The 25,996-nt window shown below is 48.6% G+C and overlaps 1 protein-coding gene across 3 annotated transcripts in view; it reads right to left on the bottom strand.

The window, feature by feature from the left end:
• The window catches only part of PRPF3 (pre-mRNA processing factor 3), a 1,104,158-nt gene that overhangs the window by 426,904 nt on the left and 651,258 nt on the right, over positions 1–25,996 (bottom strand). The window lies entirely within an intron of this gene.

Here is a 25,996-nt window from a genome sequence, read left to right as displayed (position 1 = left end):
CTAGAATCTGGCATGGTGGACACCCTAGGTATAGTGAACATGGGAACTCAGCGGTTACCCAAACCCAATCAAGGTAAGCGTGGAGAGTGGTTAAGGCTATTCTCAGGAGTGTGTGGGTGGGGTCAGAGGTCCACAATGAATCCACACAGTGTAGCGTACAATAATTCTACTACGACAGATAACTATAAAAATACTATATTTATTCTAATCCCAAAACACACACTAGGAATAGAAACGAGCAGGTGATATTACACAACTCTCAATTATAAAACATATACACACTCGCCTTTAGGTTCTTAGAAACGTATTCAATAACTTGCAACAAAAAGAAGGTAAGCAGTTATGCAGTAGAATGAAGCAAATTCACACGAATTAAACCCTAAATTAGAAATCCAATCCTGGCGATGCATGAGCCCTTGTTGCCAAAAGAGACTGCTTCTTAGGAAAAGGGGCTGATGTAGGTTGAGTTCTTGTGGCGGCGAAATGTTCCAGAAGATATTCAACTAATTTACAGGCGGGTAAAGTTATATTCCTATCTTTCAGAAGCACCAGACCGCATCCAGACCTTTGCCATGCCACCTTTTCTTTCTGCTCCTTGCCACCTCCCTTGTGGGGTCCTGAGGGCTCCTCCTTATCTCTGATTCTATCTATATTTGGGCACTTGTGTGCCTCATCCACTCCCAATTCCTGCCCCTTCTCATTCACCTGTGGTAGCAGCTACGGGGCTGTCCAGGGTGGATTACTGTAACTCCTTGTATCTGGCACAGCCTAAGGGGCCGATCTGGCGGTTGCAGCGCCTACAAAATCTGGCGGCCTGTGTCGCTACCAACATGCCCTATGGGGCTCATATCTCACCGGTTCTCCATTCTCTTCATTGGCTCCCGGTCGGCCAACTTATCAGGTTTAAAGCGTTGTGTATTGTGCATCGGGCACTACATGACCAGGGCGCATAATTTCTTAGAGCCAAGTTTACTCGCTACTGTCCCGGCCGCTGTCTGCGCTCTGCTTCGGCCGGTCAGCTTTCTGTTCCCTCCTTTCGCCGTGTGAGGATTGGCGGTCGAGCTTTCTCCATAGCAGCTGCTCAGCACTGGAACAAGCTCCCGCTAGGTATAAGGAAATTGTCCAATCATCTTGCCGTTAGAAAGGCCGTCAAGACTTACCGGTCCTATTCGGGTGCGTCCTTGCCCTCTAGCGCCAAGATACCTTTGGGTGAACGTGCGCTTATGAAATTCCCTTAACATAACAGATACAGGATTTTAGATCCAACAATCAAAATGCTATGGAATAAAACAACCAAAGTTTACTCTAAGGTTTATTCTAAGGAGAACAGGTGGAGATGAATGAGTTGCAATTACTCCCCCCCCCCCGACCCCCGATTCTCGCAGATGACTAGGTGGGTCAATTAGGGGTCGTTGAAGGTAGGTTTTCCAGCCGTTGGTTCAAGTGAGAGGTGCTCAGAGGCTGCGGGTACAAGGAGTGCCAGGCAGTTCCGGGAGCAGAGTGCAACCTTTGGGACGAAGAAATGCAGAAGACACTGATGCATGAAATTTCACCAGACCAGGAAAGGCGAGTTCCAGCGACAACTACCACACACAGGTGACAGCAGGCACCCTTCCAGTTGCAGTAGAAGACCTTTCACAGCAGGATCCCTTTAAGATGGGCGGCTGAAATTCGGCAGGAAGGCAATTTATACCACAAGCCAGCGAACACTGAAGATCCAGCGAGGATTCTACCGCGGTAGCCCACTGAAGAGCTGGTCAGTACACAGAGGGGGTCCAGGGACACTTCCAAAGGCTCAGGATGGCTGGATCCTCAAGAATGCACCAAGACTGGTTGGTCCCACCAGTCCAAGGGTTGAAGCACCGCTGAGGGCCTTCCCAGGGTTATAGGTGAAAGGATCTAAAACAAAAGGATCGAATGCCTTTTTTTCCAACACTAAAAAGGACCGGAAAAAAGGGTCAAATGCATTTTTTTCCAAATGGGCCCCCCCCCACCCCCTCAAACCCTGTTTTCTTTTTTACAATTTTTTTTACATACATACTAAACTAAAAAATATATAAATAAAAAAGCATTCAACCCTTTTTTTCCCGGTCCTTTTGGTTTTTTAAAAAAAGGGCATTCAATCCTTTTTTTTGGATCCTTTGACTGGACACGTCTTCGCAGATCAGGTAGGCCAGCATGGTTTCACCAAGCCAAACACAGGAAGGGATGCTGGGCCTCTTCGGCAATCATCCACAGATCTTCAGTTGGCTGATTGTCAACACAGGATACCTGGCTCCAATGCTGATCTGAAGAATTAGTGCAGGAGTCCACTTATCCTAAATCATGTCTGGAAGCAAGTCCAAGCCCACCAACGGTAAGGATCTGCACCTTTCAAATAGCCAGCAGTGGTACAATAAGGGGCCACTGTGGGTTTCACTCATGCCACACACCCAGACTTTCAGGCACCACAGATGTGGAATGGGACCAGACATTCCCATCCATTACTGGGTCAAGCACACACTAAGGCATCACTAGCCTGTAAAAGCTGCAGCTTTCCTGGGTAAGCGCATGACCTTATATGGGATTTCCTGGCCCGAGAAGGCAGGAAGAAGCCCAATCAATAACATGGCAAAAGGAAAAGTGAAAATTCTCGTGGCGCTGCCATTTTCAGGACACTAGCCACGCTTAGTAGCAATACATAGTAAACGTGAATGTGCACACTAGACATAACACAAACATGGTAAAAATGTAATTGCGTCCACTCGCTTCTTTTTAGGCGCATGTGAAAGTAACAAAAACCCACGTGTTAAATACTAGGGCGATACAAAAGTATCCCCACCTACCTCCAGTGACCCACAGTTGACCCATCTAGTCATCTGCGAAAACCGGAGCCAGAGGGTAAGTAAACGCAAAGCATTTGACCATCCCCCTAAACCCCCCTATTCTCAGTAGAATGAACTTTGGGTTTCAGTCTGCTTCTCTACAGACTGATTTCATCCAGGAAGATAAGAATCCAGATGTTCTGGATTCTGTGAAGTCACCTGACCCCTCTACTCTCAAATCATGCATAAACACAGAAAGATAAAAAGTATTATATTTACATGTTTTTAATGCGTAAAAAGGCCTGGCATGTCGCTCATCAGGACGCATGGTGGACAGACTAAGCGTCCACCCTATCGGATGAATCCTGCGGAATCCCCACAGAAACCAGACCTATAGTCTCCTCCCAGGTGGCCAGGGGAAGGCAGACTCTTCCTGTTCCTAACCCTGGGGGACTGGTACCTCGACGCGGCAGTGTTGGCTGCATGTAGGTCGACCACTAGGTTGCTGTATACATGCAGATTGAGAAAGCGTGTGGCCTGGTGCAAGGCGAAGGGAGTGGACCCGATGATGTGTCCCACCTCCTCTGTGATGGCGTATTTATTGGCCTTAGCCAAAATGGGTCTACAAGTGGGCACAGTAAAGTGGTACCTGGTGGCCTTTTCCTCGTTTAAAAGGATGCCAGCCAATTTCAGAAGACCCGGGTACCAGTTCCTTTTTGCCCAGTCCAGCGCGATCAGGATCAAGTGAGTACTGTATCAACACCACCGCCTGAGAACCCAAGGGATGACCAGTAACAGCAGGAACCCATAATTGAGGTTGAAGACCCACTCCACCAGAAATGCGTTCCCCAACTCCCCCTACTGCTTGCATTTTGGGTTATCCTTTGTCGCAAACACGTCCACTGCCGGGTTGTTCCACCTGGTGAATATCTCTGCAATGACCTCCACAAATAGCTCGCACTCGTGGGAGAACAAGCTCGGCCTGCTCAAAGCATCTGAAAACCTATTCTCCACCCCTGCCAGATGAGCTGCAGAGGCTTAAATGTTTCTTCCCCAGCATCCAGGATCATAGCTGCATGAACTTCCCGCACAGGGGCAGTGATCTCTCGCCTCCCTGCTTGTTGAGGTAGTACATGGTCACTGTGTTGTCCATTAGAACTAGGACATACTTCCTCTGCAGAGAAGGCACAAATGCCATCAGTGGTAGTCTGACTGCTCGCATCTTCAGCAGACTGATGTGGCAAAACGTTTCCTTCTGAGACCAGTGGCTGCCGATTTGGCGAGCGCGCAATGAGCTCCTCAACCCTTCAGAGAGGCGTCAATGACTGCACGCGTTCTCCAGCCACAAACTTCGATACCTGGAGGATATCTGACATCTGGCCGAAATACTGCAACCATGGGTTCCTGTGAAGCCACTACAGGGATCTCATGAGGAGTCTCGGCGCCGGCACCAGGAAAATACAGAATGCCTCCGTAGGCCAAGAGCGCTGGGTTGTGCGAAGCACAGCCACAGGCCGATCGAACGTAGCACGTTACGCTACGCCCACACAGCGTATCCTTTAAGAAGCGAGGACCGGACCCTCAGTGGCAAAGCACTCATAGGCTAAGGGTGCAGTGTTATGCGACAGGTGTTGGGGGACGGAGGGGTGTGGTGCAGAGTGCGTGTATGCGACGAAGCAGTCGTCCATCAGTGTCTGAAAGGCAAGAAAGGTGCGGGAAGTGGGAGCAGCCACTACTGCTCCCTACTAAACTACCCGGTCTTGCAAGTACTTCCACCTAACCGTCTGACACAACGTACTCTGTCTCTGCACAATCTTAGGCTCTCCCCTCTAGTGGTTAGCCGTACTTTGTGTTTCAGGTGCCTTCTATAGGTCCCCTCAATTGTGGTTACTGTGAACTGTGTCCCATCAGGCTCTTGTCCACTCTCTATGTCCCCATTAAACAGTGGTTACTGTTGTAGTGTGAACTGTGTCCCATTAGGCACTATCTATGTCCCCACCCTGCTGAGGGTTCTATTGTACTGCTGTACGTCACTCTTCCAGTGTGTTCCCTACTGTGTGACTCCGCCTCCCCATCTACGCATCTTGCTTTGTGCAGCGCTAGGATGCGAGTTTCTCCTCTCTTTTGCTCACTCCTCCTCTTCCTACTTTCCTCCTTGCACCCTTTATGGTGCTTCCGTTTCCTCCATCTTCTCCAACTACTGCTCTATCTCCTATCCTATCCCTCTCACCAAGTCTGGAAGGAAGAAGTTCAAGAGGGACATCTGGTCTCCAACCCAGGCCTCCCTATCGCAGATACTTAAATCAGTGCTTTCTCCAGGCAGACTCACACGACATCCTCTTTGTTGTTGCCTTACCAGGCATATGGGCCCCTCATATGATCTCGGCTCTCGATCTCTTCCATTAATGGTGGCACTCAGTAGGAGCTCCTCTTGGTCTCCTCTTACTCCTGTAAAACCACCATTAATGTCTATCTGAATGGCAGAGTCTTGGTCCAGTGCCCTGAGCCCAATCTCCTACTCTTTGATAGGCGTCTACTGCGTCTGATCAACTTCTTCCTTCTCCCGCTAATCCTACTAGCACCTCTCTGGCTCCCCCGCCACACCTTCCGTCCGCAGCCTCTCTGGCACCTTCCTCCTCCTCTCTGGCTACTATGCCACCACCGGCTACATCCTCTGTCCACTCTCTGAACCCTCTACCACTTGGTGTACCCCAAGCTTGTACCTCCACCCCGGAAGTCTCAAATGTGGCAACCTGCTCCATATCGCTACTCTCACTCTGCTGTCAAACACTCCTCTGACATCTGCCATTTCCTGGAAGAACTTGACTTTGATGTCCTTGCTTTCACTGAGACATGGTTTAAAGCCAGCTCGGTCATATTCTGACACTCTCCTCCCTGATACAAGATCCTCTTCGAGCCAAGAACCAACCGATCCAGAGGTGGAGTAGCTCTGATCTATCCCGAGTGGGTCCGTGCTTCTGTCATTCCTACGCATGCCTACTCTACATTTGAATGCCAGGTCTGCAGGCTCTCCCTCTCTCCTGGCTTCTGACTGTGGCAACCATCTACAGGCCACCAGGACAGGTTGCCCTCTTCCTCGCCGAGTGGCTGACCACCGTTCTCATTGCCTCTACCTTTCAACTTCTCCTCTGAGACCTCAACATCCACCTGAATGTCTCGCATCCCACCTCTGCAACACTCTCTCCATTCTACCCTCTGGTTCGACACTGTCGGACACACCTTGGATATTCTCATCTCCTCAGACATACCCCTCTCCAACCCTCTCACCACACTCCTCTCTTGGACTGACCACTTTCTGCTTTCCTCTCCCCTGAAACTCTGTCCCTCAGGCAAAGCCCACCCAAGGATAGCTCCCTACCTTCTCGGTCATTAGGTCCAATAAACATGTGTCAATGGATGTCTTTGCCTCAACTTTCTCTGCTCCTCCTACTCGTGCGGCTGACTCGCACTCCGACACAGCCATCTCTAAACAGCATCTTTCTATCTCCAACACTCTGGACATCCTTGCCCCCGTCATGAGAATCAGTCTGAAGCCTACCCCCAAGTGCAACAATTGGTATGACTCTCACCTCGCTACACTGAAACACAAGTGCAGGGTGGCTGAGAGGAAGTGGAGGGCTTCGGGCGCATCCCTCTGACAAACTGGCCTGACGCCTGCTCCAAAGGAAATACATACTCTCTGTCCTGTCCAAGAAGAGAGCCCACATCCAAGCAGGTCCCTCTGCAGCCTCTAACACGGCCAAACTCTTTAAAATCTGCAAGGGGCAGGCCAATCCTTCTGCAGTCTCCACCTCTGTTCCCTCCCAGGCTCTGGCTTCTCACTTCACCACTAAAACGCAGGATATCCTGTCCTCGCTCTCCTCTTCCTCTCGGGGCCCCACATCTGGCCCCTTCTCTCTCTCCTCCTTTCTCTGGATGCCTCTCCCTCTCCTTTCTCTTCTTTCTCTGACAAAAATACCCAACAAGGTTTATAGACAAGTCCGATCTATGAAAGTCCAGTTAAAACATGTGCTCCCCTGCTTCTCCAGAACCATCAAGGACCACATTGATAGCCTTGCTCCGGCATTGGCCGATTTCTGAAATCACTTTCTCGTAACTGGATCTTTCCCCCTCTCCTCAAGCACTTCCTTGTTCACTCCCTCCTTAAAAAGCCTTCCGACGATCCTACACGTCTGGCAAAATATCACACGATCTCCATTACTCCTTCCATGGGCAAACATCTGGAAAAGGCTGGCCATCTCCCAGCTTACTCTCCACACTGAATCTGTTAGTTGTCTCCATGACCATCAGTCTGGCTTCAGAGCAGCCAGAGGCACCGAAACTGTTCTCCTGAACGCCTGTGAAGATCTGCTTTCTAATCTGAACTACAGCTTTCCTTCTGCCCTCATCCTCCTTGACCTTTCCTCTGCTTTTGACAGTCACCCACTACACCCTGAGCAAGAGACTCCCTGAGAGCTTGGGTATCACGGATCAGGCCCTGGAGTGGTTGACATTCAGCCTGGTCAGGGTAGTTTCCCGGGGGCCGGCAGGGCCGTCCGCAGACGACCGGGATTGGGGAGGCCCCAATTCCGCCCGCGTCCCAAAAGGAGTATGAGGCACACAAGAGCAAGGTTTATACTGCAGTTTATTACAGAAACAAGCAGGGATGAACTCGGACCATATGCATCCGGGAGGCTCATCATCCGTGGGCTCGCAGGCCCTTTTTGTAACTGTATGACGCGGTTACGTGCGTCACCTGGGAACACTATCCCCAAAACCTAGCGCCACTTCGGGTTGGCTCCCCGAGTGGTAAAATCAGTATAGTTACCTATAGGAAAGATTGTTATTGGGCGAGGAAGGGTCAGGTGGTACGCTTGGGCCATCCCTAACAATTGCTACAACAAAGTTGTTACAAGGGGACATGTGGCGACTGGTTAGACTATAGTGGCGTCATGATGCGCCCCTCGTATTTTGATTGGTTCATCCGCAAGCCCCCAAGCCTGGGACCATCGTTGTTCCCAGCTCGCGGTGTACCTGGTACTGGCAACAAAGTATGACTGTCTGTGGCAGACAATGGACAGGTCTGACTATTGGCTAATGTGCATGTCTTTCCCATCGCTCTAGGTGTCCAATTTGTCACTTCATTGTTGCAGACTGTGTCCCAGACGCGAGCGCTTTTCTGTCCCGTAGGGCTTGGCATTGCATCAGGTTGGCTTGGTCATGTGTTTTGAGACCGTGGCTGGAGCCGAATTATGAGCATTTGATTTGTATTTCGGCTCTGAGGAGCGTTGAGCAGTGTCAGGTGTGACCTCGGCGCAGGGAGCACGGAATGTAGATTGCAACATCGCAGCCTTGGCTATGGGCTCTCGTTGGGGCTTGCTCTGCGTGATCAGCACTTTCGCAGTTCAGTCTAAGAGGCTTCTTCCTGGGGACTCTTGCTTTGCGGCCTACCTTGGCCTGGCTTCTGGGTGGCGGTACATAATCCATGATATCGAGGTCACGAGGGGCAACAGAGTGTCATAAGCATTAGTAAATATGTAAGATTACATCTTCATGGTTTTAGTGGCGTGGAAGTGTCTGCAAGCATGTAGACAAGCTCTTCTGGCATCTTGCGTTTCTGCGATGCTGCAGGTGGCCTATGTGAAACATAACCACGATGCATATGTGGGTGTAAGCGGTCCTCTATGTCATAGCACTGAGTATGTTCTTCGTGTAGGTTGGTGTGTGGGTGACCAATGTGCATGGTGGCACATGTGTTCTTTTCTGTTGGCTGTTGGATGATATTTGTGGTTACTGTCTAATCGAGTTGGTCCATATGGTCGATGTCAGTTCCACCGGAGGTTCCCGCACGTAGTTTCATTAACGGACAGGCTCCTTGGCCGTGTGGGTTGTGGCCACAGTGGATCTTGATGTCTGGTGCGGAAGTGAGCGGGTCGAATTCCTCTTGCGGGGGGTGCTTGGGCCGTGACGTCCTAGGCCATGGTTTGGATGAGAATGGGGGTAAGGTATTCTCCCATTTTTCTTCTTCAGCCTGCTGGACCGACCCTCCCAGGTCCTTTCTCTCCACCACCTCTCTCTCCACATGTGGTGTTCCCCAGGGCTCTAACCTCTCACCCTGGCTCTTCAATTTCTACTTGGCCTCTTTGGCCCACCTGATCTCTACCTTCTCATTTAACTTTGTGTTATGCTTATGACACTCCGCTCTCCGTCAGGCTCCCCTTAGCCTCCTCTCCTCTCGCGCTCATTCCTGACTGTCTATCCACGTTTCAGGATTGATGTGCCTCCCACCATCTCTGCCTTAATGCCAGTAAGACGGAGAACCTTCTCATTGGGACCTCTGCTCCCGCTTTCACTGGCCTCCCTCCCTGGGCCCTCTTCCTTCGCCTTCCTGTGGGGCAAAACACTTTAGTGTCATCTTCGACTCCACCCTCTCCTCTCCGCACATTACGGATCTTGCCAAGAAGGGACACTTCCAGCGGCACGCCCACAGAGGTATCCTTACTTTTCCCACTTTCCCCCAGAAGCTCAATGTCTCTAGAGCCCTGGTTCTCTCTAGGCTGGACTACTGCAACAAGTCTCTTAATCTGTCATCCTCTACTGTCTGCGCTCTGCAACTAATCCAGCACAGGACTGCAAGACTTATCCTTGGCCTCAAGCCTAGGAACTGTATCTCTCCAGCCCTGAAAATCTATGTGTGTGCTCCTGGTGGCTGCAAGTATCAAGTTCAAGACTCTCTGCATCATCCAGAAAGCTTTCTGGGGCCAGGCCGGCACTCCATCCAACTCTTTCTTCCAAAATACCTTCCTTCTCGAGCCCTTGGCTCACCTACCTCAAACTCTGAGGGTCACACATTTCTCCAGGCAGAGAATGGGCGTTTGATCTCCCCCCTCTGCAATGGCCTTCCTGTCACTCTCAAACTTGAGCCGGACCACCTGAAGTTCCGGAGGAACCTCAAGGCAATCCTTTTCTCCTCTGCTTTATCTCCCTCATTCCCCTGCTGCCCACCTGTCTTCGGCGCTGCATGGTTGCTTGGCTACCCTCAGTCTCACTGGGTACCAGGCTCGTCCATGATCAGTCGCCCCTGCAATCTCTCCGGGCATAGCGCGTACTTAGGGGCTTGTTAGGCAAGATTGTATGCAGTACCCCTTGGGTGCACTAAAATAACCTTGACTTTCTGGCAGTAGGGACCCAACCTTCGGTATAAGTCTGAACTACACAAATTGGTAGTGTTGCCGAGCAGCCAGGCTTATCTCAAGAGGGGTCAATGTGAGCAGTAATGTTGTGAGAGAGTTTCACAGTAGCAGTTATTCAACGAAACACTTATATTCAAGGTTTCTTGATAAAACTATTAATTTATTTCAGTCATTTGTATAAGCCTTCTTCAGAATGGAGCAATATATATAACACTTAATACACTCACTGTTTCTCTAAATCAGAGGATACCCATTGGGGATGGCACACAGACTTCCTACACCCTCAGGTGACTTAAATAGCTAGTATACTGTGGACATTGATTTATGACTGGGACATTTAGAGCAAAGGTTAGATAGGGGAATAAAACAAAGGTTAACAAACAAACGGGTAAGTACTTTTGATACCTTCCAATGCAGAGTATATTAACCCTTTCCTGGGGGTAAGACCAAAGCACAAAGTCTGAGGTAAAGAGGAGTCTCTCAGGGAGCAAGGAAAGCTGATGTTAATTGCACAATGTCTAGGGGAGCTGAAGATCATCCTTTGCAGGTAAGTAAAAAGTCTTACAAAGTTTTTAGAAATGTTTGTTGAAAATAGAACACTTGAAGGGTTACAAGCTGGGAGGCTTGTGAGGGCCAAAGCTTTAGCAACTCTGCAAGGTAACCAAGACAGGTCTCAACAAAGCAAGTAAGGCTACACAACAAGAGGTAAATTCTCTTAGACTTTACAGTACTACTTTTTACTACCCTTGTGTGTTTTTACAGCAGTCACTCATGGGTGCCCATTTCATCAAAATGGCCCCGGTCTTCTCTTTTTCGTCATTTCTTGCTGGAAAGCTCCTTGAGACTTACTCTGTGCGCCAAACCAGATTTGGTCCCTTTGTTGGTTTTGCCTTTGGCGGGGTTCACGAGTGAAGCTTGCCTCTGGTTCCAGGGTATCTGGGGTAGGCAGAAAGTGAGGGAGGGGCCCGAAACTCCCTGTGCTTAGTCTCCTAGAAGACCCAAATGCACACTGTGGGGATTGGCCGGCTGACTGTCCGGCAAGGACAACCACCCTGCTGGGTGACTGACAGCTAGGCTGGAATGAATGGGAGAGAACTGAATAAAAGGCGAGTCTTTTGGCTTGGAAGGCAGAGTCGACCAAGAGGACGCCTGCTACAACTCCTGGACCGTTGGTTTGCCCGGTGAAGTCCTGCTGCTGTGCTGAAACTCCAAATTCGTATCGACAGAAGCCCCTGCAAGGACTTCTCCACTTGAGTTGGTGGGACCAATCAACTCCAAAGTAAGCCACCTGGATCTCCATCTATGAGCTGGTTGGATTTCCATAGAGTTGCCGCTGGAAACCGTATAGCAAGGGAGAGGAACACCAGATTGTGTGCATTGCTTTTAAGCTGGCCAAGAACGCCAGGAAGATCCTCCGGAATCCCAGGAAGCAGGACTGACCGGGCCTGAGGCCCCTCAAAAGAGTGCAGGACCCCAGAAGCAAGGAAAGTCCATCTCGACAGCCAGGAACCACAGTGTTACTATTTGCAGTAGACGCGAGGAGCTGAAACACTGAACAGCCACTGAAAGTGAAGTTGCAAGCTTTGACCGTCCCAGCGCAGGAGTCCCCAGACGGCCTCCCTCTTGTCCCCACGACTGAGGCCCAGGAACAGTGAGATCTGCAGAGCTGCACAGGAACAAGAGTCATCTGCTGCATCTTTTCTTCATTTTAAAAGTTACTGTACAAAGTCTAAAGAACTTACCTCTTGCTGTAGAGTTGCTTGCATCTTCTACTACTCACAAGTCCAATCAGCTTGTGGCCCTACATTTGATTCTTCTTTTCTTCAAAGACTTCTAAAACATTGTGCAAAGACCTTTTGCATTAACCTACCAGAAGTGCTTCATCCCATATGAGACTTTTTGCCCATTCACTTTGGCCTCATTGTACTGAATGACTCTTCTTGATGGGATCCAAAAGTATTTACCTGCTTCAGAATATTTGTGGTCTCTTGTTTGCTCTAAATAATCTTTTCCTTTGACTTATTACTATATGATCCTAAATGCAACAGTGATATATTAATGTCCCCAGCAACCTAGCAATTGAAGTCACCTGAGGGTGTATGCAGTGTCTCTGGGCCATCCCAAAAGGGTATTTACTGATTTAGAGATATTAAGAGTGTGTATTTCATGAAGTGTATTTGAGTGTTACTATTATAATGCTCCCTTGTGAAGAAGGCTTATTCCAACTGATGAATTAATAATTAGTTATTCAGGAAAACCTGAGTGTAGGAGTTTATTTGAATACTTGTAACTGTAAATCTCTGTGTAACTGCACTACATCTCACATTGACCCCTCTTGAGATAAGCCTGGCTGCTGAACCCGCTACCAAAACTGTGTAGTACAAGCTTATACCAAAGGTTGGGTTTCCTATACCTATAGTCAGAGTTTTTTGTAGTGTTCCCAGAGGGTACTGCATACAAACGTTGCCTAACACAGGGAGAAACCCAAGTCGTGCAGCAGCAAACAAGTGTCTTTTTTGTGCCTCGAAACTTGTTCCAGTGACCAAACCCGGATAAGCCAAATGCCCAAGTATGGGAACACAAAGACACCTGCTCTCCTGAGATGGGCCACCGCTACTATTGCCAACAGCTTGGTAAAATGCTGGCTGCGGAGTGGCCAAGAGGATCACCATTAACTGATGTGTGTCCCCAATGACTACCCTCAGGAACCACCTGTGCTTCCTGTGGCAAGGCATGTGGAAATAGGGGCCCTGAAGGTCCTGTGGCACCAGCCAGTCTGGGAAATTTCGAGCCTGGAAAATGTCCCTCAACATCACCATCCTGAATGTCATTCCTCAGGAACTTGTTCAAGCCCCCGAGGTTTCAGAATGGAACGGAGTCCTACCCCCTTCTTGGGGACCAGGAAGCATCAAGAATACTAGCGCAAGCCTTTTTCTTCGACTGATACTCCTCTACTGCTAACTTCAAAAGAAGGGCCTTCAGTCCCCTCCTGGAGCTCGCACTCCAGTTGTCGTTTCACAAACAGTAGGCAGTAGCCCAACTCGACCAACTGAAGGACCCAGGCATAGGAAGTGATCTCCTTCCATTTGCCCAAGAACCCAGTGATCCTCCTTGCAACCAGAGAAGTATGGGGGAGACCTCGGAGGTTTTTGAGGTGCTGTTGCCGTTGCAGCAGGAGTAGTCTGCCCGACCCTCCTATGCCTCTCCCTGGTCGTGGGAAGTCTATGTTGTCCCTGCTTGGCCCGAGTAAGTGGGACGGTGGAGTACCACCTGTAGCCTCACCCCTTTGATCCAAATGCAAACTGTTGCCTTGGAGGATGCTGCTGCATAGCCAACCCCAGTGAGTTAGCCATCAGCTTAGAACCTTTGAATTTTTTGAGCAACTTGGCTTTGGGGCCAAACAAATGCTCTATTCGGGGATAACCCAGAGCCCCTAAGGTAGGCTGACCTGCGCAGCACAGTCTGTGTCCATGGGGCAGCCCACACGGTCTGCAGTGTCCAATCCAGCTTGGAGGCCTGACAGGCCATCTCCTTATCACCCATGATCTCCAAAAAACCCTTCCCGAGTTCCCTCACTTGCGAATGGTCAGCTGCCTCTGTGATGGTGTTCCATAGGACATGCGAGAACTTTGAAAAGGCACAAGAGGCATTTATTTATTGGACAGTTGTATGGCACCTGGCTCCCCAGGGCAAAGACTCTTTGTCAAAGCGTCGACTTTCTTCAATACTATCTGTGGGAAGGTTCGACATCGAGGGTCTAGACGTAACCGTTACGGCCCGAATCAAGTCCTTCGGGGTTCGGGTGGGTGTTATGACAGTTTTTCTGAAGGGCTTAGTAAAACCATTCAACTGAGACAGTACAAGACTCCTCTTTTAGTATAAGGCTGTACCACCTGAGCATATGGTAGCGTAGATAGAGCAGCCAGGCTTATCGTAGGAGGGAAGGCTGTACAAAAAAACAGCACCTGTAGTATACCAAGGAGTCAATAGAAACACTTCTAACCAGAAGAGAAAACATCAACCACAAACAGCGCTCATCCATAACCAGAAGTATTATACAAAATAAAGGTTTATTATAAATACAAGTAGGGCAAGTTAGGTCTTGGGGTAAAAGTACTGGTTATTGTCAAATATTTATTAAAAAAACACATCACTATAGTTTAAAAGTAAACTAATTTAGGATTGCACCAGGCAGACCAAGGTCAGCTTCACCTACAGGACACTTTTTAAGAATGGCACACAGCTAATCTAGTCAGGTAAAGCCTAATGCTGTAATATACTATTACAGTTGCTTTGCAGATCAGTGCAACACAGATTGAGGTAAGCAATAAACTTATTTTAGGATAGCACAGCTATTCAGAGTAAGTAAAACCTTTATAAAAAAAGGAGCTACATGCAAGTTAAAAGGTAGGTATAAACCTAAGACTGTTTTAGCATTTGTATGAAACAGACCAGGGAAAGCAAAACCCAATGTTACACTTTATGAACGACTCAATGTTATTCTAGGTAGGTAAAACCTAAAAGGCAGACTTATTCTAACCGGGCTCTACAGCAAGTTCGGGGAAGCCAGACCCAATGGGGGCGCTCATATTTATTGTTAGGCAGAATTGCATGCAGTACCCTATGGGACCACCACATACAATTAGGACTACAGGTGTAAGCAAAACCAACCTTTGGTATAAGTCTGTACTACACAGTTTTTGGTAGCGAGCAGAGACGCCAGGCTTTTCTCAAGAGGGAATGTGAGCAGTAAGTCTTAGTTACTTACCTGTAACTGTATTTCTCCAGCATTGGTATCTTTCATAGATTCAGATGCTTTAATATTCCCCGTCAGACTGGGAATCCTCAGTGATAAATTAAATAATAATATTTTTTATATATATATATATATATATATATATATATATATATATATATATATATATACACACATACACTGCCACCTAGCAGTGCATGTACATAGCCCATTATAGCCTAAGAGCCACTTCATTGTGTAGTCCCTTCACCTCACTTTGGTCCTTTATGGCCCCAGCCAATGAGGTGGCAGGGCTTAAGCTCCGCCCCCCGGCAGCCATCTTCAGATTTTGAACCGTAGAGATTACAGTATGATGGATGCCGAGCATAGGAGCAGCCTCTCAGGGGAGGGGGGCGGGCGCATGTGAATCTATGAAAGATACCAATGCTGGAGAAATACAGTTACAGGTAAGTAACTAAGACTTCTCCAGCATTGGATCTTTCATAGATTCAGATGCTTGAATAGAATACCAAGCAGTTAAAACATGCCACCATTATAAACAGATATGCATAATTACAGAAAAAACATATTTCTGATCAAACCTTTACCATGCAGCAACACAACGGTTACATACTTCGGGAAAGGTGGGAAAGGAGGCTGGTCCTACCTTACACAAAGAGATGGCGGAGCACTGCCTGTCCAACTGCAGTTAGGTATCTTCAGTCAGGCAGTAGTGTTTCGCGAAAGTATGCAGAGTGCTGCACGTGGCAGCTCTGCATATGTCTTTCAAGGCCACCCCTGCGTGGAATGCTGTTGACGCCGCCCTTCCTCTGGTGGAGTGCGCAGACGGCGGTCTAGTTAAAGGGTCGCCTTTCAACTGATGACAGTGGGTGATGCAGGACGATACCCAGCGTGCCAGGCTTTGTTTGGATATATGTTGGCCCTTGGTATGGCCAGAGAAGGAAATGAATAGCCGGTTTGAGGAGCGGAACTCCTTGGTTCTTTGCAAGTAAAACTTCAACACCCTAGAAACGTCTAGAGAGTGTAATGTCCTTTCCGCTTCCGAAGCATGATTCTGGAAGAAGGTTGGTAAAACAATGCGCTCAGTGAACGACATCTCCGAAAGTACCTTGGGGAGGAACTTCGGGTGAGGCCTTAAGATGATGCGGTCCTTCTGGAACAAGGTAAATGGAGGTTCCGAAGACAAAGCTTGCAACTCACTGATCCTTCTGGCCGATGTGATGGCTATCAGGAAGGATGTCTTCCAGGACAAGAATTTCATATCACATCTATGTATGGGCTCGAAGGGAGGTTGCATGAGGGCTGTTAAGACGGTGTTGAGGCTCCAGTCCGGAACTGGTGTAGGTGTAGGCGGATAAGTACGCATTAGCCCTTTCAGGAAGATCTTGATCGCTGGTAAGGAGAGTAAGGCTTGCGTCTCCGCGGTTACCGTGTAGGCCGCTATGGCTGACAGATGGACCTTGATAGAGGACAGTGAGAGCCCTGATTTAGCCAGGTGCAACAAGTAAGGCAGAATTTGATTAACCGAGGCCGTGAGGGGATCGATCGCAGAGGTCTCGCACCATTTGGAAAACCTGGTCCATTTTCTGGTGTAGGTGAGTTGCGTGGACGGGGCTCTAGCGGCCCTGATGATATCCCAGCATTCTGATGGTAACTTTAGGTGCATCAGTTTACGCTGCTCAGGAACCATGCTTTGAGGGACAGGCTCCTCGGGTCGTGGTGGAGGACCTTGCGGTTCTGTTGCGTCAGTAGATATTGATGTGATTTGAGACGAATCGGGGTTTTGCAGGATAGATGTCTCAGCGTCGGGTACCAGACTTGCCGTGCCCAATCGGGTGCAATAAGAATCAAGGAACAATCCTGTTCCTTCACCCTGCGAAGTACCCTCGACATGAGGGGAATGGGTGGGAAGGCGTAGAGGAGCTTCTCCGACCAATCCACTGAGAACGCGTCTCCCAGCGATTGGTGCTCGGGGTATCTTGACGCATATCTCTTGCATTTTTTGTTGTTCCTGGTGGCGAAAAGGTCGATCTGCGGATGGCCCCATTAGGCAAATATCTGTCAGGTTTCTCTGTCGTCCAACTCCCACTCGTGTGACGCTGTGTATTCTCTGCTTAATCTGTCCGCTAGGACATTGTCTACTCCTGGAAGGTGCTCTGCCCTGATCTGTATCCCGTAGCGCAAGGCCCATGCCCATAGCTGTTGGGCTTCTTGCGACAGGATCTGAGACCTCGTGCCTCCCTGCTTGTTTGTATAGTGTATGGAGGTCGTGTTGTCTGTCTGAACCGTAAGAACTTGACCAGCTATAACCGGTAGGAAGGCTTTCAGCACCAACCTTACGGCCCTGAGCTCCAACACGTTGATGTGTGCCGACCAAGATCCCTTGGTTTGGAGGTCCGCAAGATGAGCGCCCCAGCCTGATAAGGAAGCGTCCGTCCGCAGCAGGAGGGTCGATGTCGGTGCTTGAAACGGCATTCCCTGTAGAAGATTCCTCGGAGCGTTCCACCATCGAAGGGCCTTGTGCAACGTCGATGGAATCTGGACAATGTCTTCCCAGCATCCGAAAGCTTGTTTCCATTGGTGGTCCAGAGCTTCCTGAATCGGCCTCATGCGAAGCCTGCAGTTCGGTATGAGGAATATGCATGATGACATCATGCCCAATAGGGATTTGTAAGAGCGTACAGATGTTGTCTCTTTCTGTAGGAAGTTCGAAGTTGAGCGTAGAATCGCTGCTATTCTCTCTGTGGATGGTCTCACTCTGGGAATGCTGGAGTCGAGCTCGGCTCCTAGGAAGAGAGCTACCTTGCTGGGAACGAGGCAGGACTTCGTCTGGTTGATGGAGAAACCTAACTCTTTTAGGAGGTTGACCGTCCTCGACACTGCCGAACGAGCCTTTGCAGCTGAACTTGCCTTTATCAGCCAATCGTCCAGGTATGGAAAAAACGTCCGTTCCTGCTCTCCTGAGACTTGCCGCTACCGGTGCCAGGCATTTCGTGAAAACTCTTGGCGCCGATTTTAGACCGAACGGAAGTACTTGAAAGTGGAGCCCTCCCACTGTGAACCTGAGGAACTGCCTGTGTGCTGGATGGATCGGAATGTGGAAGTATGCATCCTCCAAGTCTAAAGTGGCCAAGAAGTCGTGCTTGTTTAACCAAGGTAGCACCCCTTGTAGAGCTACCATCTTGAAAGTTATGCGCTTGATGAACTTGTTGAGAGCCCTCAGGTCCAAGATGGGCCTCCATTGACCGTTTTTCTTTGACGAGGAAAAATCGGGAGTAGAAACCTTTTCCCCTCTGAGAATAGGGTACTGGTTCTACTGCTGCCTTCTGGAGCAGTTTTTGCACTTCGGACATGACCTGTCTTAGCATATGCACTCTGCGGGGAATTGGAGGCAGGGAAGGAGGTTGGTCCAGAAATTCCAAGGTGTGACCCTTTCGGATCACCTGTAACACCCATTTGTCCGATGTAATTGACCGCCAGCGTTGGAAAAACTGGCTCACCCTTCCCCCCCACCGGGGCGTGGCGAAGGGGGGGGGGGGGGGGGATTGGTCGTCAGTTCTGCTTGCCTTGTGACTTCCCTTGGGCCGAGCCACGTCTGCCTCTATGGACGTATCTGTTGGATGACTGATATTTATTGGCTTGGTACGTGCCGCCTTGTGCTTTTTGACTATAGGAGGAACGACTGTATCCCCTGAACTTGGAAGATGAACCTCTAAAGGGACGAAAAGACCGATGGTCCTTACTTTTGTCCTTTAAAGAACTGATGGCTCTGGCTGTGTCAGTGTCCGTCTTGATTGCCATCAAATGGTCATCTATCTTTTTCCCAAAGAGATCTTGGCCGTCAAATGGCACGTCTAGTATCTGCGCCTGAACTTCAGGTCTAAAGTTAGTAGCCTTCATCCAGGCCTGCCTTCTGAGCACTGTGCCGTGCGCCATCTGTCTGAAGCCTGATTCGGCCACATCAACTGCTGCGTCGATGTGATCCGATGTTGCTTCACCATCCGCGATAATGGATTTTGCCTCCTCCTGGAGCTCCGGTGGTAATTGTTTCGCCAAGTTAGACATGCGGAGCCAAAGCTCGCGATCGAATCTTGCGGTCATGGCCAGTGCATTACCCTCTCTGATTGTAAGTGATGCAGAAGATGATACTTTCCTGCCCATGGCTTCCAATTTACGTCCGTCCTTATCCGGTGGGGCCGACAAAGGTGAGGAGGGGTTGGCGAGTTTCTTTCTGGCCGCCACTGTAATAACTGAGTCCGGTTTCGTATGACCCCTTAAACAAAGCGGTGCCGAATCCGGAGCTTTATATTTCTTTTCTGGCCTGGACACCAACGCCGGAGTCGATAAGGGCGTAGATAGGATCTTGGATCCGGAATCCCAGATGGTATCGAGGAGGGGAATTGTGGTCACTGTCCTCCTTAGTTTGTCCCTGTGCTCATAGAGCACTGATTGCCTTTCCTCCGAAGAAACCTGAATTTTAAACAGTTCTGCGGCTTTACCTATTATGGTGTGGAAAGAGACGAGATCATCCGGTGGTGAGGCCTTGCCCGGCGAGTCTCTCCTCCTGGGCTTCTCGACGACATAGTCATCCCAATCGTCTGGCTCCTGAGTAATTTCTCCTTCTGGTTCCGAAAATTCACCAAAAGGATCCTCCTGCCAGTCTGATACCGAGATGGTGGACGGTACCATGGTGGGATCTACGTCCGGAGATCGCGGTCTGTGTGAGGACTGTGGTGACGGGACTCTTGTAGGTGAAGCACTGTGGGTGCTGCTCCTCGGTCTTCGAGCAGGTGATCTCATCCGTTTTTGCGGTCTACTCCTGTAGGGAAAGCAACCCGATGTGCCTGGAATCGGGGATGACTCTCTAGGAATGGGATTAATCGGAATTTGCTTCTCCCTTTGCCGTTTGTAAAATTCTTCTACAATCCTCTGCACGGATAACATGAGCACCGGGTCATGAGGATATTCGGATTCTCCCGTGGACGGGTGCCAAGGAGGGCTGTATTGTTTCGGTAAGGGACCGATGGACTCTTCCACCACTTCCGCATCGGAGAATTCTTCCTGAAGAATTATATCCGGAAGTTCTGCCATGTGCCCCAAAGGTGAAAATTGCTGTACCAGAGGTTCAGTTACAGTATTCTTCTCAATGATGTTGCTTGTAATGACAGGAGCTTCAAGAGTGATAGGCAGTAATTCCTCTGTAACTGCCGAAATTTGCGGTGCCTCTGAAGGCGTTATGGATGATGTTATCCCTCGCCGACGACTGAGATTTTCCCGTCGACGAGGGCTTCGCCGCCGACCGAGATTTTCCCGTCGACGTGGGCTTCGCCGCCGACCGAGATTTTCCCTTCGACGACTGCGATTGTCCCGTCGACGAGGGCTTCGCTGTCGACTGAGATTTTCCCGTCGACGATGGCTTCATTGACGAATGTGGTTCCGTGGACGACTGCGTCATGGACGAATGTTTCGTGGACGAGTGGTGTTTCTTGCTCGTCGACGATTGCTTCGCGGTCGACATGTCCGATGACAATGATCTAACTGTCGACGATGTCTTAAGCGTCGTCATCGTCGATGCTGGTTTCGTCGACGGTATGGCCGATGACGGGCCTTTACCTTTCCCTTCATTCGTGGGCGGTTTACCAGCCGACGACTGCCCCCCCCCGTTTTTTGCAAACTCCTCCTTACCCCTGGAGGCAGATTTTGCTGACTTTTTCTGGCTTGACAGGTCAACTGGAGGCAGAAAGGGTATCAATTCCAGCTTCCTCTTTTTGGATTTGGGAGAGGAACTCCTTTCCACTGAAGAGGCCCTTCTCTTTGAAGTTTGCCTCTCAGATGGAATGCTGGATTGGACAGGAGCTGTTCTGACAGACTCTTCGTCCGAAGATTGATCCCTGGATTCCAGGTATGAAAGGAGTCTTCTATGCCTGTCATGAAGGGTCTTGGTGGAAAAAGTTTTACAAATCTCACATTTTTTAATGTCATGTGGGTACAGACAATAAATGCAATGCTCGTGGGGGTCCTTGTAGTAAACCAATTTCTTCTTGCACCTCGTGCAGTCCCTGAACAGGGAAGGCTTCCTGACAGCCTGAGGTGCCTCCATTCCTGAAGAGAAGTTCAGTCGACGATTTTGAGAGGAAAACAACAAGTTTTACCACCAAGGTTAATTGGAAAGAAAGCCCCTAAGAAGGGGAACAAGATGGAATATATTTTACAAATATATACCACACAAAAGTAGAAAGAATTTGAAAAAGCTCAGAGCTTGAGGATTCCCTGTGTCTGATAGACTGCGGTGAAAAATCTGAAGATGGCTGCCGGGGGCGGAGCTTAAACCCTGCCACCTCATTGGCTGGGGCCATAAAGGACCAAAGTGAGGTGAAGGGACTACACAATGAAGTGGCTCATAGGCTATAATGGGCTATGTACATGCACTGCTAGGTGGCAATATATATATATATATATATATATATATATATATATATATATATATATATATATATATATATATATATATATATATATATATATATATATATATATATATATATATATATATATATATATATATATATATATTTTTTAAAATATATATATTATTATTATTATTTAATTTATCACTGAGGATTCCCAGTCTGACGACGGGGAATATTCAAGCATCTGAATCTATGAAAGATCCAATGCTGGAGAAAAGATGTTACATAGAGGTCTTACAATCACAATGGTTCAAATAGACACTCAAGGTTTCTTGGTAAAACACTATTACATAGTCATTTAGAAAACATTCACTAGAAGGAGGCAACTTAATATCATACACAAACTTCAGTATCAAACCAATACGTTTGAGTAAATTAGGCTCCCCTGAAATAGGAGCAAAATGGCATTTCAGTCACTTTAAATAGGAGTACAAAAGCACAAGTTAATAAAATAGATCACAAATACTTTCTTAGGCAGTGCAAATAGTTTTAGTTCGCTAGAGGACTTTATTCAGTTCAATAGGCCTAGGCCAAAGTCAATGGACTAGTGTCTTGGATAGGAAAGAGTAGTTCTTGTAGTAAACGATAACGTTTTTGCCAAAGTTCTCAGAAGTAGTTTGTATGAAAAAAAAATGTACGTTGGGTCACAAGTTGATTAGGCCTGCAAGTTGGGAAAGTTTCACGAACTTTCACAGCGAGAGGTAAGTTCTCTCAATCGGGTTGGCCCAGTACCTTAATATGAAGAAAAGATGCAGCTGAAGATGTTGGTTCCTGGCAGTTCCTGCAGATCTCACTGTTCTTGAGCCTCAGTCGTGGGGACAAGAGGGAGGACGTCAGGGCACTCCTGGACGGGTCAAACAAGCTGGAAAAATGGAAGATCTTCAGTTCGCGTAGCTGTTGTCAAGCACACAAGCTGGAGTCCTTCCCTCTGGTTAATCCTAACCAGCTCCGAGAATGGTATCCAGGTGGCTTACGAGTTGATTGGTCCCACCAACTCAAAGGAAGAAGTCGTCCTTGAAGGGGCTTCTCTGTCGAGATGAACTTGGCAATTTGGACCTGCAGCAGGGCTTCACTGGGCAAACCAACAGTCCAGGAGTTGCAGCAGCCGTCCTCTTCCAGCTCGTCTTCGGTTCTTTCGTTCTGGTGGTCGACTCTGCCTTCCAAGCCAAGAGACTCTCCTTTTAAACAGTTTTCTCCCCTTCATGCCAGCCTAGCTGCCACTCACCCAGCAGGGTGGTTGTCCTTGCCTGACAGCCAGCCAATCACACCAGAGTGCATTTGGGTCTCCTAGGAGACTAAGCACAGGGAGTTTCGGGCCTCCCTCACTTCCTGCCCACCCCAGACACTCAGACGCCAGAGGCGGTTTTCAGTCCTCAAGCCCGCCAAAGGCATAGAAACAAAAGGACCAAACCTGGTTTGGCGCGCAGAGACAAATACTAGAAGGACCTTTCCAAAAAGAAACGGCAAAAAAAGAAGACCGGGACCTGTTTAAACAAAGGGGTTTAAGGCACCATCTTGAAAAACATGGCTCCCGTGATTTTAAGCTAGCGGTGTTCGCAGTCGGGAAAAATCATGGTAGTTTGTTGTAAAACCACAGCCACCAACCATTTCGATAGGAAAGGCTAGCATCTGACTGCTACATGAGTTCCTAGACATAGGGGATACTAGGTAACCCCCTCCAGCACTCTATTGTAAGATAGGGTGTGCTGGGTCTAGGAATCTAAAGACTAGTAAAGTCAATTTAACTTTACATTCTCTGGGAAACAGTAGTTTATCCCAGAGAAGGTATTTAAACCTTGGGACAGCCCAGAAGGGCTTCGCTGCGTTACTGCACTGAGGGTGCTGTGTAACACACATGAAAAGATGATGCCTATGGAGTCATCTCAAAACACCATAATCAAAGAACACAAGAGTAAAACACACATCAAAATACATGAAAGAGTGGGGAAAAAAGGCTCACACTCTTTCCAGGTAAAAAAATAAAGTCCTCAAAATCCAGCAAAGTTGCTGGGGGTCTCTAAGGTGAAGGGAATTAGCATATTTATGAGAATTCTCCCTAACATTTATATCCTAACAGATAAAGTGAAACAAAGAGCATTCCTTTTGGTGAAGGGGCACAACCAATTCACAGGTGAGTAAATTAACCGTGCATATACTCAGAATGGCACAACACATATTCAAGGTAAGTAAGAACGTACCAAGTCAATTTACTGAAGCAAATTTCAGAGTGGTACATTTCGCTGCAACCACAATACAGAATACAGCAATTATTAAATGAATATATATATAGGGTAGTGGTGTAAGGTGTTAAAATGGGTCGTGATGGGGTTCGCTTATAAGGATAGAAAAACAGAGGGCTTGGCGCGATGTTAGTAAGATTTTCATAGCAATGAGAAATCTTCCTGACCTGTGTCTTGCTTTTAATGGTGGATTATTTTTCCTTATACCTCTGAGTGGGAACCTTTTGTCATGATCTCTGCTTCCAAAAGGTCAGGGTTTTCCCAACTCCCTTGGAAGCAGATCCATAACCCAGGTTCCGAGTGCCAACCAGTCCCAATTGGGACCTTTTGGACCCAGTCCTGGCGCCAGTGGCACCAGGCTCATAAATATGCCCAGTCCCAGCGCTGGACGCGCCGGGCTCATAATGCTTGGGTGGACTTACCTGCAGCAGACCATGCTGCTTACTTGCCTGCCAGTTGAATCTCTGATCCTCTTCTGTTTGGAACTACTTTTCCTGTTGGGTGGGGCAGGAGCCACTCCCTAGATTCAGAACACTGGAACTCTTCTGGAAAGCAGGAACTCTTTTCTTACCTAGGCGTGGCTGTGGAAGGAGACACCTAAGCACTACAGGAGGCTATTTAAACCACACCCGATGGATGAATCTTGCTTTGCGTTATTCTGCATCCTCTGCAGCAGAACGCTCATCGTGTCTTCTGCATCTGATCCTGGGCCTAAGGAAAAAGGGTTACCATTCTGAATCCAGTCTTCAGCAACACCTATAAAGACAAGAAAGAACAGGTTAGCATTACGGTCTTCAGTGACAGCTCTTCACTTACCTGGTCCATCGGCTGTCACCAACGCCTCGCGCTGCATTCCGGCATCTGAAAGACAAAGGCTTACCTACTCTTTGCACGCTCCGGAGGCCTTCGGCGCTGCATCCCGCATCTGAAAGACAAAACAAGGTGCGTTTAAAGACATTGGGGAACTTTAATACTCACGTGCCATTACTCCTTTCCACATCCAACCCAGTGGGTATTCCGGCACCCTGCAGCCGCCCCGAACTTGTACCTGCAAAATAAAAAGACAGTTAGAGCGCATCGTGAAGCAGGCAACAAGCGCTTACTTAGGTGCTTCCAGGCGCTTCTATTCATCACACGGGCTCCATCTTCAACTCACTTCAGCCCGCCATCCGCCATCGCCGGAACCCTGCACAACAAGAGACATCATTACTAAAGACTTTAAAGACATTAGAATTACTCGAAACTTACCGTTCGTGCAGTAAAGTCAAGAGGCCTGCTCCCCTTATCCAGTGAAGAAACTGGTTACAGCACCCTGCCTCGAGGCAGATGGAGAGCACGGCGTTCACTTACCTAAGGTGAGAGCGTTAACCTTTGGGGTTCTACAGGAGAAGAGAAAGGGAAGAAGAGAGAGACATTCAATAACCCAGTTCATTAATCCCACATTTTCTATCTGCAGACATCTTACCCTTCGAGCCAGACATACAGTGCACAGAGGTCCAGCCCAAAGAGCCAGCCGTGTGTTACACATCACCTTTGAAGATACGGTATACGCCCAGTCAAGACCGGCACCTCTACGGGAATCAGGTGAGCGTTACACCTTTTTCCGCACTCTCAGAATCTTTTACTCCTTTTATTGGTGTCATTTTTAAGACTCTCCAAAGTGTCTTTTAAAAGTTAGCCTTTTTGGCAAAAAGTGCCATTGTTGCTGGGTTGCCCTAGGGGCTGCCCTTTTAACTTGCTCTGGCTAACCTTGTGAGAGCTACAGTTCCCAAGGGTAGAAAGGATCTTTGGATTCCTTTCACATTTTATTGGACGAGACCAGCACTCCCCACCTTATGTGGAGTGCTGGGGAGATACAGAGTACCCCTTTCTCATGCTATCCAGAGCCCGTACCCCTTGGGGCTGTGGGTACCTGGAGGCGTAATCTTGGCATTGAGTTTTTTCCAGAGTTGCAAACAAGTCGATCTCTGGGAAGCCCCATACTTTGAAAACGTTGGCGACTATGTCTTCGTGTAGTCGTCATTCGTACTCTACGTGCAGTGGGAAATCTCTGCTGAGAACGTCTGCCAGAAGAATGAGTTCCCCTGGAACGCGTTGGGACAACAGGAACAGCCTGTGTTTGAGAGCCCATATCCAAATGTTTTGGTGTGCCTCCTTGTTTGTTCAGGTAGTACATGGCTGTGGTGCTGTCTGTCAAGATCAGGACTGTCTTCCCCTGTAACTGTTTGAAAGGCTTTCAGTGTTTTGAATATCGCTAATAGCTCCAACAGATGTATGTGGTTGGACGCTACTTGTGGGGACTACATGCCGTGCGCCGTCTGCTGAAGCAGGTGAGCCCCACACCCTGTGAGAGACGCGTCGGTCGTGAGAGTTGCTTCTACTGTGGGGGTGGTGAAGGTCTTCCCCTTCAAGAGGTTCCCTCACCCACCACTGCAAAGAGAGGAGGAGGGCTGGCGAGACAACTACCAGATCGTCCCATTGTCCGCTGGCCTGACACCACTGGCTGTTGAGCCACTCTTGCATGGGACGCAGA

The sequence above is a fragment of the Ambystoma mexicanum genome, chromosome 1p (assembly GCF_040938575.1).
Source record: "Ambystoma mexicanum isolate Mex_15411 chromosome 1p, UKY_AmexF1_1, whole genome shotgun sequence".
NCBI lineage: Eukaryota > Metazoa > Chordata > Amphibia > Caudata > Ambystomatidae > Ambystoma > Ambystoma mexicanum.
This window is presented reverse-complemented; position numbering and strand designations above follow the sequence as displayed.